Below are 6411 nucleotides of genomic sequence, written 5' to 3' on the forward strand. Positions count from 1 at the left end.
CCGAGGGGTTTCTTCTAGTCATAAACTATAAAAACCTGCCAAGAGAGGGAAAAAATTAATAAAAATAATAAAAAAATTAAATTGCAAGGAAAATAAATGGCTAAAGTAATAAAAATTTAGCATTCCTAATATTTTAATTCCCCGGCAACGGAGCAAAAAACTTGATCACGTGATTCGTAACAAGTAATAAATACTTATAATAAAGATTAAATCTAGACTAACTATTATCACGATGAAAAGGCAAGCGCACCTATCGAACAATAGTATAGCAATGGCAAGACCGGGATATCGTACCCAAAGGAACCAAAAGTACTAGTAATAACTATCTTTTTATTATCTAACCTAAGAATAAAAGGGGTTTTATCTGTTTTAATTAACTAATTATCTAAACTAAGAACGTACAGAGAAAAGAATTGGGGAATTGCTTTTGGAAAAATCGATTGACTTGAGAAAATACCTAAGGAAAAATCCACCTAGACTTTACTTGTTATTCTGGCTCCGAATCAGACGATTTATTCATTCAACTTGTTCCGTAGAGATCCCTAAGTTATGTTATTATCCCTATTCAAGACTAATAATGTCTAATCCCTATATTGAATAACCAAGACTTTTCTCTAATTAACACTCTAGGGTTGCATTAACTCTATCTATGGATCCCCTTATTAGGTTTCACCCTAATCCGACAAAATCTTGTCACCCTATTTCTAGGCGCGCAAACAACTCCGCTTAATTATGACAAAAGTACTCTTAGACAGGGTCTATTCCTCCTCTGAATAAGAGCATGTCTTGAATCAGTATCCTGGGATATCAAAACAAGAATTAAGAACAAGTTAAATATTTATCATACAATTCGGAAAATAATAACAAGATTCGTCTTAGGTTTCATTCCCCTTAGGTATTTACAGGATTCAGTTCATAACTAAATAACAAAACATCTCAGAAGAATAAAGAATACAAAATATAAAAAAAAACCCAAAACTCCTGAAGGGAAATTGAGGAGAGATCTTCAGTCTTGATGATGAATCCGGCTTCTGAAATGGATTAATCAGCTTCCTTGGGGTAGTTCCTTATCCCCTTTCTCCCTCCCCTTTTTCTTCTCTTCTAGGGTGTATTTATAGGCTTTCGAATGCTTAGAAGCCCTCAAAAGTAGCCTTTTTCTGAATTGGACTAAACTTGGGCTCGGCAGGGACACGCCCGTGTGACACGGCTGTGTGACGTGATTGCCAAGCCGTGTTCGATCCGTTAAATTGCACAGGGTCGTGTGGGTCAATGGCCAGGCCGTGTGAATCATGAAAGCCTTGGTCGACACCCTCGAAAGACACGGGCGTGTGAGCTACTCGTGTGGCAAGGCTTAGGCCGTGTCATCTTCTCAATTTGGTCCGTTTTGTCCCCTTTTTTTGCTCGTTTTTGGCTCATTTTGCTCTCCTATGCTCTCTTAAGTATAAAACATGAAATTAAAGCATTAGGAGCATCGAATTCACCAATTGTAATGAGAAATCATCCATAAAGTGCATTAAACATGGGGTAAAAAATGTGTATAATTTACGGTTTATCACTGAGGCTCGAGAAGAATGGAGGATTACTATAAAGAAATGGAGATCGCGATGATAAGAGCGGATGTACAAGAAGACGATGAAGTAACCATGGCGCGTTTCTTGGCTGGTCTCAACCGAGACATTGCCAATATTGTGGAGTTGCAACACTGCGTCGAGGTGGTGGACATGGTGCACATGGCCTTCAAATTAGAAAAGAAATTAAAGCGAAAAGGAGTTGTCTGAGGCTACTCCACCGCGAATACTCCAAAGTAGAGCCAAGGCGTTGGTAAAAGCACTCCAATGAACCGCGCTAAAGAGACAACAGTGCCATTAAAATCAACCAAGCCTTTGGCCAAATCTAGTAATGGCAATGCGGTCGAGATTTCCTCTAACCGTTCGAGGGACATCAAGTGCTTCAAATGCCTCGGGAGGGGCCATATCGCAAGTCAGTGTCCAAATTGAAGCACTATGGTGGTGCGCACGAATAGCGATATCAAGTCGGAAGATGAGGTTGAAAATGAGTCCAAACTGACATCTGACAAGGAGGAAGAAGCAGAACATGCTGTAGACGGTGAGCTTCTTATTGTTAAATAGAGTCTTAGTCTCCAAAGTGTGGAAGACGAGCAACAAAGGAAAAACATCTTCCATACCTGGTGCCAAGTCCAAGGGAAGATCTGAAGCGTCATCATCGACGGTAGGAGTTGCACAAATGTGGTGAGCACTCTCATGGTGGAAAAACTTGGCTTGCTGACCACCAAGCACTCGAGCCCGTATAAACTCTAATAGCTCAATGACAATGGTGAATTAAAAGTAACAAAGCAAGTACTTGTATCCTTTACCATTAGAAAATATGCGGATGAATTACTTTGCGATGTTGTTGCCATGCACGCGGGTCATTTGGTGCTTGAACTCCAGTGGCAGTTTGATAGACGAGTTCTCCATGATGGTTATACCAATAAGTATACGTTCAAGCATATGGGAAAGAATGTGATGTTAGCACCATTAACACCGAAGCAAGTCTATAAGGATCAAAAGAAATTGAAAAGTTCTGTAGATCAAATGAGAGAAAAAGAAAAGAGTGAAAATGTAAAAGAAAAAAAATGAGAAAAAGAGAGGAAAAACAATAAAAAAGAGCGAAAAGAAAAATGAGAAAAGAAAAATATGAAAAAGAAAAAGAAAATGAGTGTGAGAAAATGAGTGTGTTTGCAAAAGCGAGTGATGTGCGGAAGGCTTTGGCATTGAGACAATCACTCCTTGTGCTCATGTACAAGGAAAGCTTGTTTTCTACTAAAAAATTCCCGAAAACCTGCCCTCTTCTATTGTGTCTCTTTTGCAGGATTTTTAAGATGTATTCTCAGAAAAAACTCTAAGTAGGATGCCACCACTTCGCGGAATCAAGCACCAAATGATTTCATGCCCGGAGCTATTATTCCGAATTGACCAGCATGTAGGTCAAATCTCGAAGAGACTAAGGAACTCCAACGGCAAATCAACAAGTTGATGGAGAAAGGCTACATTCGCGAAAGCCTTGGTCCTTGTACTGTACTCGTCTTGTTGGTGCCAAAGAAAGACGGAACATGGAGAATGTGCGTGGATTATCGAGCCGTGAACAAGATTACTATTAAGTACCGGTATCTGATACCTCGCTTAGACGACATGCTTGATGAATTGATTAGTGCCAAATTATTTTTGAAAATTGATTTTAAAAGTGGCTACCATCAGATTCCTATGCAAAAAGGCAACGAATGGAAAACTGCTTTCAAGACAAAACACAGTTTGTACGAGTGGTTGGTCATGCCGTTTGGCCTAACCAACGCTCCTAGCACTTTCATGAGACTTATGAATTACGTGTTAAGGTTTTTCATTGGTAAGTTCTGTGTCGTATATTTTGATGACATTCTCATATATAGCAAGACGTTGGAAGACCATCTGATTCACCTTAAATCTGTGTTAGAAGTTCTACGAAAAGAAACCCTTTATGCTAACATTAAGAAATGCACTTTCTGTTCTGACAAAGTTATTTTTCTAGGTTTTGTAGTTAGCTCGAAGGGCTTGGAAGTGGACCAAGAAAAGATAAAGGCTATTCAAGAGTGGTCGAGACCTACGAGTGTTAGCCAAGTTCAAAGCTTTCATGGTTTGGCAAGCTTTTATCAGTGTTTCATGCTCGACTTCAGCACTATAGCTGCACCTTTAACAAGCATGATTAAGAAGAATTCAGCCTTCTACTGGAAGACGAGCAAGATAAGTATTTTAATGAAATTAAGAGTTGTCTTACTAAAGCCCCTTTATTAGCATTACCCAATTTTTCTAAACCCTTTGAGATTGAATGTTATACATCAGGTGTCGGAATTGGGGCCGTGCTAACCCAAGATGGAAAGCCTGTGGCGTATTTCATCGAGAAGTTAAATGGGGCTATGCTTAACTACCCCATTTACAACAAAGAAATTTATGCAGTCATCCGAGCTTTCGAGACGTGGCAGCACTACTTATGGCCAAAAGAGTTCGTGATTCACTCCAGTCACGAAACGTTGAAACACATCAAGGGCCAGCATAAGCTAAATAAACACCATGCGAAGTGGGTTGAGTATCTCAAGTCATTTCCATACGTCATCAAGTATAGGAAAGGTAAAGATAATATTGTGGCTGATGCACTTTCGAGAAGGTATGCTTTATTATTTTCTCTTGAATCTAAATTGCTTGGATTTTCTTACTTGAAAGATTTGTATACCAATGATGAAGATTTTGGTGAAATATATGCTGCTTGCGAGAATTATTCTGTTGATAAATTTTATAGGTACGAAGGCTTCCTTTTCAAGGAAGGAAAGATATGTATTCCTCAAGGTTCCATTCGGAACTTACTCGTGCATGAGGTGCACAGCGGTGGCCTCATGGGTCATTTTGGAATAGGTAAGAGTCTATCAACGCTCCAAGAACACTTCTATTGGCCTAAAATGAGGAGGGATCTTGAACGAGTCTGCAAGCGTTGCGTGACGTGCAAGAAGGCCAAATCCAAGATTCAGTCCCACGGCCTTTACACTCCATTGCCCATTCCCGAAGGCCCTTGGATGGATATATCCATGGACTTTGTCCTTGGATTGCCTAAAACAAAAAAGGGGAAGGATTCCATCTTTGTTGTTGTTGACTGATTCTCGAAAATGTCTCATTTCATTGCTTGTACTTAAACTGACGATGCTCTTCATGTTGCTAATCTTTTCTTTAGGGACATTGTTAGGTTCATGGCATCCCACGAACCATAGTATCTGATCGAGATACAAAGTTTTTAAGCCATTTTTAGAGATTGTTGTGGGCTAAACTTGGAACCAAGTTGCTGTACTGCGTTCCATCTACACTATTTCTAGCCATTATCCAAAAGAACTTGAAGTCGTGGGAGGATTGCTTACCTCATATCGAGTTCACTTACAATCGATCCGTTCATTCAGTGACTAAATATTCACCCTTTGAAATAGTTTATGATTTTAATCTGTTAACTCCATTGGATTTGATACCCTTGCCTAATGATCAGTTAATCCATTCTGATGCTAGGAAAAATGCCTATTTTGTCAAGGAGTTGCATCAAAAGGTTCTGGCCAACATAGAAGTAAGGATCGAGAGCTATGTTCAACAGGCGAACAAAGGTCGAAAGTGAATGACTTTTGAACCCGGAGACTGGGTTTGGGTTCATATGCGCAAAGAACGATTCCTAGCCCAACGTAGTTCCAAGTTGATGCCTAGACGAGACGAACCTTTTCAAGTCCTTGAACGAATTAACGAAAATTCCTACCGACATGACTTACCGGGCGAGTATAACATAGGTGCGAGCTTTAATGTTTCTAATTTATCTCCCTTTGATGCAGATTGTGTCTTGAGGATAACTCGCTTCGAAGAGGGGCGATGATAAAATCGCTCCCTGGAATGTACCTAGCTTGAGTAAGGATTCAATGGTGCTACCCCAAGGACCAATTACACGGGCTCGAGCTAAGTAATTCAAGAAGGCCATTTTGACCTTAGTCAAACAAGTGTAGGGCGAAGCCTTGGCTGGTGAAATAGAACGAGCTTGGACCAACCCAACAAAGTTCCCTTGCAACCTACTGCAAGCTGGTTTTAGCTCACTTTCAGCTCTACGAGCTTAGCCCAACTCATTCCAGCTCAATTGAACTACTTATTATTTTTCCATCTTTACATTTAATTGATTAAATAAATTAAGTGTTATTTCTCGCTAGTTAATACCAAAGTCAGCTCAAATAATTATTAAATATTTAATTTGTCAAAATCTGGACATTTTAATTAAGTTTAAATGTGTCTTAGTTTAATGCATATTTAATTAGCTAATTATGTTGCCTAAGCTTAGGATGAATTTATTTCTTGTTAAATTGTGTAGTAGAATTTTAATATGTCTTAGTTCATACATGTCTTCAATTTGTATTAGCTTATTACATGATTTAAATGTGTCTTTTGAGTCGAATTAATGTGCAGGTTTATTGTGTCCTAGTGCAGCCGAATTTATTATGGCTCAAATTAATTTAATGTGTTCATTTGATTTACGCAACAGGTGCATGGACAGCTTGAAAGACTTGATGTGTTGATGATTGGTTTCTCCCAAGCACCTATTTAGCCAAAGAGCAGCTGGCTCTTTATCTCCCTAAGTTGGTTGATTAGCTCTGCAAAGCAGCTTGAATGTTTTCACACCAGCTGAACATTCCATTCATACTTCAAGGCTGTTCAGTTTTGTGTTTTCACACATGCAAGGGCTGTTTGAATTCGGTTCACACTTTCCAACCTTTTGCAATCTCCAAGCTCCTTATTAATTCTCCAAGACCATCTAGCTAATCAAGGCAACTAATTCCAGCCCATTAAAGCTTATGGCCGAACCTAGACT

The sequence above is a fragment of the Gossypium hirsutum genome, chromosome A05, assembly GCF_007990345.1.
Source record: "Gossypium hirsutum isolate 1008001.06 chromosome A05, Gossypium_hirsutum_v2.1, whole genome shotgun sequence".
NCBI lineage: Eukaryota > Viridiplantae > Streptophyta > Magnoliopsida > Malvales > Malvaceae > Gossypium > Gossypium hirsutum.